At 44.4% G+C, this 8,795-nt stretch overlaps 1 pseudogene; it reads left to right on the forward strand.

The window, feature by feature from the left end:
- Positions 1 to 1,430: 1,430 nt before the first annotated feature.
- Positions 1,431 to 1,549, forward strand: LOC145402764 (5S ribosomal RNA; annotated as a pseudogene).
- Positions 1,550 to 8,795: the final 7,246 nt, after the last annotated feature.

Below are 8,795 nucleotides of genomic sequence, written 5' to 3' on the forward strand. Positions count from 1 at the left end.
TAGCTGTTGAAGGTGTAGTTGGTATGCATGGTGTGCCTGGAAGAAATGAAAATGGGGAGCGAATGATAGCGATGTGTGTTGAGCGAGAGATGGTGATTGGAAATACTCTGCTCGAGAAGAAAGATATTTATACCGAAAGTATACGTTGGTGAGACAGGAGGGTGGAAGGGTTGTTGATAGAGCTTTGATGGACTATGTGGTTGTGTCTAGGAATGTAATAGGAAGATTGTTGGATGTGAGAGTTCTGAGAGGGGAGGGTGGAGGTATGTCTGACCACTACCTGGTGGAGGGAAAGTTAAGAGTAAGTAAGAGATGGGTGAGAGCTAGGAGGGTTAGGTGTGGCAGGGAGGTTTTGAAAGTGAGTGAGTTGGATAAAAGAGAGAAAAAGATAGAGTATCAGGAGAAATTGAAAGATGAGTGGAACGCAGTGAAAGACTGGGAAAATGGCAGTGTGGAAGAGGAATGGCAGTTATTTAAGAGTGCTGTGGTGGGGCATGCAGAAGAGGTGTGTGGTGTGAGACGTGTGGGTGGTGGTGTAAGAAAAGGAAGTGAATGGTGGTGCAAGGAAGTAAGTATGGCTGTGGCTGAGAAAAGACGTGCACATGAAGTGTGGCTGTAGAGGAAGGATGAAATGTCATATGAGAGGTATAAGGAAAAGAGCAATGGGGCGAGAAGGGCTGTGCATGATGCTAAAGTGGCAGCAGATGAGAGGTGGGGTAGGCGGCTGACAGAGAATTTTCAATAGAATAAGAAAATGTTTTGGAAGGAGGTGAAAAGGGTGCGAAAGGGAGAGTCTGGGAAGGAAGAACGAGTAAAAGCAGAGGATGGAAGGATGTTAATTGAGATGGATGCAGTAAGGAAGAGATGGGCAGAGTATGTTGAAAGATTGTTAAATGTAGGGGAGGAAAGGGTGGCTGAGATTGTGGCAGATGGAAAGGTGCAAGGAATAAATGTGTTGGGAGAGTTGAATGATTCTTTGATCACGAAGGAGGAAGTGGAGAAGGCAGTAAAGGAGATGAAAACGGGGAAAGCTGCAGGTATGGATGGGTGTGCTGTGGAATGCCTGAAGGGTGGTGGAGTGACTATTGTTGACTGGTTAGTAAGATTGTTCAATGTGTGCTTTGTGAAAGGTATGGTGCCAGTTGACTGGGCAAGTGGTTGTGTGGTCCCATTGTATAAAGGCAAGGGTGATAAGTATGAAAGTACTAGCTTTAGGGATATAAGTCTGTTGAGTGTTGTAGGTAAGGTGTATGGTAGAGTGTTAATTATGAGCGTTAGAGAGGGTACAGAGGGAGTGATTGGTGATGAGCAGTGTGGCTTTAGGAGAGGGAGGGGATTCGTGGATCAGGTGTTTACGGTGAGACAAGAGTGTGAAAAGTATTTAGCGAAAGGCAAGGATGTGTTTTGGGCATTTATGGATTTAGAGAAAGCGTAACGGCCATACCACGTTGAGTACACCGCTTCCCGTCCAATCAGCGAAGTTAAGCAACGTTGGATCTGGTTAGTACTTGGATGGGTGACCGCCTAGGAACACCAGATGCTGTTGGCGTTCTCCCTACGAGTTAAGTGGGGTTGGTGGAGGATTAGTGTCCCTCCCTGTAAAACAATTAACTCCATGCCCTTGGCCACCCCGTTTGGGATACATGGCGTCTGGCAATGAATGAATGAAATGAATGTATGATAGAATTGATAGGGAGGCTTTGTGGACTGTTTTAAGATTGTATGGACTTGATGGTAGGTTACTAAATGAGGTGAAAAGTTTTTTCTGTAAATAGTAGAGCGTGTGTAAGAGTGGGAAATGCTGTGAGTGATTGGTTTCCTGTGAGAGTGGGGCTGCGACAGGGATGTGTGATGTCAGCTTGGTTGTTTAATATTTACATGGATGGTGTTGTAAGGGAGGTGAATGCAAGAGTTTTAGGTGGAGGTCTGAGGCTGGTGAATGTTGATGGTGGAGAGTGGAATCTGAAGCAGCTGCTGTTTGCAGATGATACCGCACTGGTGGCTGATTCAGAGGAGAGATTGAGACAGTTGGTAGAGGAGTTTGGAAGGGTGTGTGAAAGGAGGAAATTGAAAGTAAATGAGAATAAGAGTAAAGTGATGAAGTGTACGAGGTTGGTAGATGGTAGGGGGATGAATATAGTTTTGAATGGCGAGTTGCTTGAGGAGGTAGAGTGTTTTAAATATCTAGGGTCACATGCTGCTGTGGATGGAAGAATAGATGCAGAAGTGAAGTTTAGAATGAATGAAGTAGGAAAGATGCTGGGAGGAATGAAAAAAGTGTTTAGATGTCGTTCGCTTAGAATGGATGTAAAGAAAAGGCTGTATAAGGGTGTTCTGGTACCAACTGCATTATATGGGGCTGAAACATGGAATATGGGTGTAGCAGAGAGGAAAAGATTGAATGTAATGGAGATGAGGTGTCTGAGGAGTATGTGTGGAGTGACGCGTATGGATCGAGTGCGGAATGATGAAGTGCGAAGGAGAACTGGAGTTGTTCAGGAGATGGCTGGTAGAGTTGAGCAGAGGGTGTTGCGATGGTTTGGGCATATGGAGAGAATGGATAATGAGCGATTGGTGAAAAAGATAACTAGATCTGATGTGAGAGGTGTAAGGCTGAGAGGAAAACCATGAATAGGATGGATGGACAGTATGAAGAGAGCGCTGGATGCGAGAGGGATGTCTGTTGAGCAAGGAAGAGTGGCTGTGTGTGACAGAAATAAATGGAGAGAAATTGTGAGTGAATAAGTGATGACGCAGCCCTGAGAGGATATTCTCCCGCATTTGGTCTGATCAGCTATTTCAGGTCAGGTGCGGGTAAAGGGATGAGTCTGTTATGATGTGGCAGGGGTAAACCAGCTCTGCTGTCGGGCCCTGCTGCGGATGTCACTGATTGCATTGCGCAGTTGACCCTTGTGCAGTGTGGTGCAGTGAGGATCTGTCCGTTCTCCCCTTTGGAGCTAAGATGTGAATGAATGTGTTTGAATGGATGAGTAAATGGGGAGTGTGTCGTCCTGTCTCGGCTACCTCCCTTTCCTTGGGGGAAGCAGGCTGGGTTTATAGATAGATAGATAGTTACACCCAGCAGACATGTTATTTTTTCCTAGAATGAAAAGTCAGTTTCCTAAACATTCGGTTGCTTGGTGGAACCCTGAGTGCAGTTCCACAGTGAGAGCCAAATAAGTTACCAACCCTCGGCTTCGTTGCCACCGTGGGAGTCCTAAGTATTTGATGGCATATCAGAGGGTGCAAGCTCACGTGCACCGAGCTTTGAAGAAGGCAAGACATTCATCCTGGATGGGTTATGTTTCTGCCATCAACTTGAGGACTTCCCTCACTTAGGTGTAGAACCGGGTGCAGAAAATTTCTGGGAACTTCACCATTCCCTCCCCTCCTGTTTTATTTCCAGCAGGTAAGAGTGTGGATGATCCTTTTACCGCTTCAGAGATGCTTGTCGAACATTTTGCCACTGTGTCGCACAAGGATACAGATTTGTATTCAACAAGCCACCAGCGGCACTTAAGGTCTCGTGGTCTCAGCTTTGCCTCTTCTGGGGACGGTCTTATAACGACCCCTTTTTATTTTTGAACTTCATTCAGCTTTGTCGTAGTGCCATGATTCCTTTCCTGGCTGTGATGGTACTTTTTATGCTTTTTTTTATGTCACCTGTCTGATGAGTTCCTTTCGTATTTGCCATCATTGTTTAATAAGGTTGGGTGTACTAGTGAGTTTCTGTCTTGTTGGTGTGTTGGTTTACTTACCTCCATTCTCACAACAGGTAAGAACCATCTACAGGAGACAAATTATCGACCCATATCTTTGACGTTTTGTTCGTACGGTCTTGGAAAAATGCTTAATGGTCGGTTTGTGTGATTCTTGGTGACAGGTGACTTCTTATCCTCTGTCCTGTATGGTTTCTGTAAAATTTGATCTACCCCTTATGCCTGACCGTCCTTGGAATCTTCTCTTTGTGGGGCTTTCTCCACTAACCAATACCAGGTCATGGTCTTCTATCTGGAGAGGGCATATGACACTGCCTGGCTTCGTGGCATTTTACTTTCTCTTCATGAGTTTGGTCTTTCTGGGCTCTTATCGATTTTTATTCAGCATTTTTTTCAATTTTTCAGGGCTCTGACTGTGTGTAGGGGGAGTGGGTGCTTTCTAATGCAGTGCACTTCAAGATGGGGTGTGACAGGGGAGTATGCTATGTGTTTTTCTTGTTGCTTTGGCCATCAACAATAATCAATGTAAGCCCAGACATTCATGGCTCACTATATATGACCTTTCAAAATCTGGCACTGCATCTCGGCTGCCTGTGGTTAAGAGGAAATTGCAGCTGGCCATTAACCTCATACAGCGCTGGAAAAAAAAAAAAAAAAAAACACTACGGTGGCCGATTATCGAATTTTTTTTCTGCCTAAATGGGCTTAATACATCAATGCAAGATCCTTGGCACTAATATAATAATCACCAAAGCCAGAATGTTGGCTGAATTAAGTCAAGTTGGTGCCACTTGACCTCTGAAATCTTTGAGGTTACTGAGAGAGTAGAGCAGCTGCGAGCCTGTGAAGACAGTCTCTTGCCTCCCGCACTTCTAAACGAGTGTTGTAAGCGTAGCAGAAAAATGTCTGAAGTTTGCAAGATACATTATTACCTTCCATTTTATTTCGGTTGCTTGCAATGACTTCTCATTGCTGTAGGACGTTGATCTATGTTGTTGTCGGTTTGGAGGGGGATGTATATCTACGTCCTAAGTGCAGTACAAGTTTATAGAGTTTCTCAGTGGGCTGAGTATCGTGGTTTATGTATTTCTTTTACAAAGACAGTTGTTGTGCATTTTTGTCATCTTCGTAGGGTTCACGCAGTCCCTGATCTGCATCTCTGTGGTTGCAGAATCTCCTGTGTATAGGAGACTCGGTTGTGGGATCTTATTTTTGATAGGCGATTGACTGCGGTTCCTCATTTTTGTTATGTTAAAGGAGATGCTACTGTATTAAGGCCTTGAGTCTTCTGAGGGTTTTGACTATACCTCCTGAGGTGCTGACCATCAGACTCTTCTCTTTTTTGCAGAAATCCCTTATTCTTTCGAAACTTGAATATGGAAGTGATGTCTACTCCTCTGCTACAGATGCCCATCTCTGGTTGTTGATTCCATGCATCATGTTGGTATTCACCTGGCAACTTGGGCCTCAGATAATCCCCAATCACGATTATGTTATTGGATGTTAATACTCTCCCATTGGGTTTATTTCGCAAGTCGTTGATGATGAGGTATTGGCATCGTCTTTACAGCCTCCTGGACTCTGTGCCTTGTGCCTTGATCTCCTCTGATTCCCACTCTTCTGTTTTTGACACTCGTCCTAGTTTCCCGAAGCCCTTTCGTTACAGGGTCTGATCTGTTATGTCAGCCTTTTCTGTTCCTAGACTGGAAGTCTGTCCACATCGGATGCCAAAGGGGAGTATTTGACCACTCACTCCCTCGTGTGACATTCTGTAGGTCTGTTGTTGGTAAGTAGAACTCACATTTTTCTCAGGTTTCCCTTCCTGTCATTTTAGAACTTGCCTTTTATCATGAGGGGTCAGTTCCTGTCCATACTGATGGATTGAAAACTGATACTGAAGTAGACTTTGGTGTCATCTTCTCTTCCTTCAGTCGGGATGGAAGCCTTCGTGGTAGTGCTTCAGGATTTATGGTGAAACTGTCTGCAACTACTGTATATTTGTTCTCCAAATGATTTCCCTGCCCCAGTCTATTTTTGTTATTTTTAGTGACTCACACAGTGCCCTATCTGCACTGAAGTTTTTTAATTCATCTCATCTACTGGTTTTAACAATTTTAGAGTAACTTTTCCTTCTTGGGCATCATGGCTGTCATGTGGGGTTTTGCTGGGTTCCTGCCCATGAGGGGGTGTCTGGGAATGAATAGGCTGTTCTTCTGGCTAAGGCAACGTTGGCTCACCCTCCTGAGTTTTGGGGATCCTGTCATCCTCTACACTGGCTGCATGCATATGATTTTTACCCTTTTATTGCTGGACAGATTTCACATTGTTGGCAAGACCACTCAGATGTAGTGAAGCCTAGCAAGATGCATGCTATCTGTGGCGCTGTGAGCTCCACTTGTTTTAGACTTGTCTCTCTGGTGGGAAACTACATTATGCTGGTTGCGAACTGGCCACACTCATTTCTCTCTTGGATTTTTAATGGAGGGCACTTCCACTTTATTCTGTGAGGATTGCATGGTCCCCCTGACTGTTCGGCACTTGCTCCAGTCTTCTGGTCTTGGGGATTTATGCCGTCATTATCTCTTTGAGCACCAGGCGAGTTGTGGCTCGTACTGTCTTTCATCAGTGCTTGAGGAGGTGGCCTGTTGAATGGGAAAGATAACCCTCAGCTTCGTGAACGCAGCTGGACTGCTGCATAGGATTAAGTATTCGGTCTTTTGCTTTTAGTATTTGTTGCATCTTTTTCAGTGTTTTTAGTATTTTAAATATGCTATGTTTTTAGTGTTTATATTTCACACCCACTTTTGGAAGGTGAAGCGATATTGTTTTTGCCTGCTTCTGTGTGTGTGTGTGTGTGTGTGTGTGTGTGTGTGTGTGTGTGTGTTCACATTATATATCATGAATGGCTTGGACCATCAACATGAATCATTCAGGATATCAAGATATGCCCAAAATTTGGCCGAATTCGAAAATAGGCACTTGGGGTCAAGCTCAAGGTCACTAAAATGGTTACCAATGTCAACTAATTTTTATTGCCTGCCTTTAGCACTATTTTATCTCATGAAGGGCTTGTGCTATCAACATGAAATCTTCAGAGTACCAATATATGGCCAAAATCTTGGACGAGTTCGAAAATGGCCACTCGGGGTCAAGGTCATGGTCACCAAAATGGCTGCCAAAGGTCAACTATTTATTGCCTGCTTCTAGCACCACTATATCTCATGAACAGTTCGAGCCATCAACATGAAACCTTTAAAGGTAACAAAATATCGCCGAAATCTTGGACAACATCAAAAATGGGCACTTGGGGACAAAGTCAAGGTCACCAAAATGGCTACTAAAGGTCAACTAGTTTTATTGCCTGCCTTTAGCTCTATTATTTCTATTGAACGGCTTGAGGTATCGAAATGAAACCTTCAGGGTATCAAGATATGGCCTAAATCTTGGACTTGGCCAACAGCATATTCTAGCGAGGGATTAGCTTTCGGCTCCCAAATGCTTTTCTTTCATTCTACTTGTGTTGTAGATTCTTGCCTGCATTGATTATTTGTTGTGATTTTTCCCCATGGGGGTAGGGGGGGGGTTTCAAGAATACTCCCCCAGTATCCCTGCTTGTCGTACAAGGCAACTAAAAGGGTTGGTGGTGGGTTAGTGTCCCACCCTGTAAAAAGAACTAACTAAACAAGTGAATAAAGTGCCTTGGACCAAGACGGACCATACGTTGATGACTAAGGAACGGACAAAGGACATTCTGAGGGTGGGAACGTGGAATGTGAGAGGAGTGAATGATGAAGTGAAAGAGAGATTGTTCAGGTGCTTGAGGATGCAAGAGTGGATATATGTGGATCGACTAAAACTAAATGGCGGTGGGTGAAAGGGTGAGAGAATGTGAATATGGTTTAGGTATATGTGAGGGTGTTAATGAGAATGAGATGGCATGAGAGGGAGTATGTCTGATGATAAGCAAGAAGTGGAAGGAGAATATAAGAGAGTATGGAAGAGTGGGTGCAAGGATTCTATGGGTGAGGATGAAAGTAGATATTCAAACGTGGGCGATTGTATGCTCCGACAGAGGACCGAGTGGCAAGAGTAAAAGATGAGTTTTGGGAAAGAGTAGAAGCATGTATGGACAAATTTGAGAGGAGTGAGAGAGTGCTTTTGATTGGAGACATGAATGGCAAAGTTGGGAATGCACGAGTAGATGGAGTGGTTGGTCAGTGGGGTGTGCCAGCTGAAGTAAGTGGGAATGGTAGTGCTTTGGTGGACATTTGTGCTGGTAAGGGATTGGCAATAGCCAACACCTACTTTCGACATAAGATGATCCACCGGTATACTTGGAGAGTAATGAGGATGGATGGTGAACTTGCTGAATGAAAGGCAATGATAGGCTATGTGTGTGTGGATGAGCGAATGAGAAGACAAGTGTTGGATGCAAGAGTGTGGAGAGGGTGGGGGAATGGAGTCTCGGACCATCACTTAGTGATGGCCAAGGTAAAGCTGCAACGAAAATGGTTGAGGAGACGAAGGGGAAGACAGGAGGAAACAGCTCCTGTGAGAAGAGTGGAGAAGTTGCAAGATAGTGAGAAAATGGCAGAGTATAAGAGCATAGTGGAAGAAAGATTGGGAAGGTATGAGCTAGAGTAGATTGAAGGGGTGGAAGACGTATGTAAGATATTTACAGAAGAGATAGGCACAGCGTGTGAGGTGGTTTGTGGAGTGAGGAGGAGATGCAAGGGTGTGCAAGGGACAGCATGGTGCAATGATGTGAAACGAGCTGTGGAACAAAAGAAGAAGGCATATAGTGAATGGTTAGCGAGTAGAGGTAGGGGAGAAGATGAGAGAGAGAAGAGAGAGGTATATGTGAGCAGGAGAAGGGAGGTGAAGAGACTGGTGAAGGAGAGTAAGAAGAAAGTGGATGAAGAGTTTAGGAGGAATCTGAGTGTGAAATGGAGGGAGAGTAAGAAATCGTTTTGGAAGGAGGTAAGGAAAGTAAGGCAGTGTGAAAGGGGAAATAGTAGGCTAGTGAAAGATTGGAATAATAGATTGTTGGTGGAGAAGAGAGAAATTGAGGAGATG

The sequence above is a fragment of the Coenobita brevimanus genome, chromosome 58 (genome assembly GCF_032717465.1).
Source record: "Coenobita brevimanus isolate Jiangsu-jjx chromosome 58, ASM3271746v2, whole genome shotgun sequence".
NCBI lineage: Eukaryota > Metazoa > Arthropoda > Malacostraca > Decapoda > Coenobitidae > Coenobita > Coenobita brevimanus.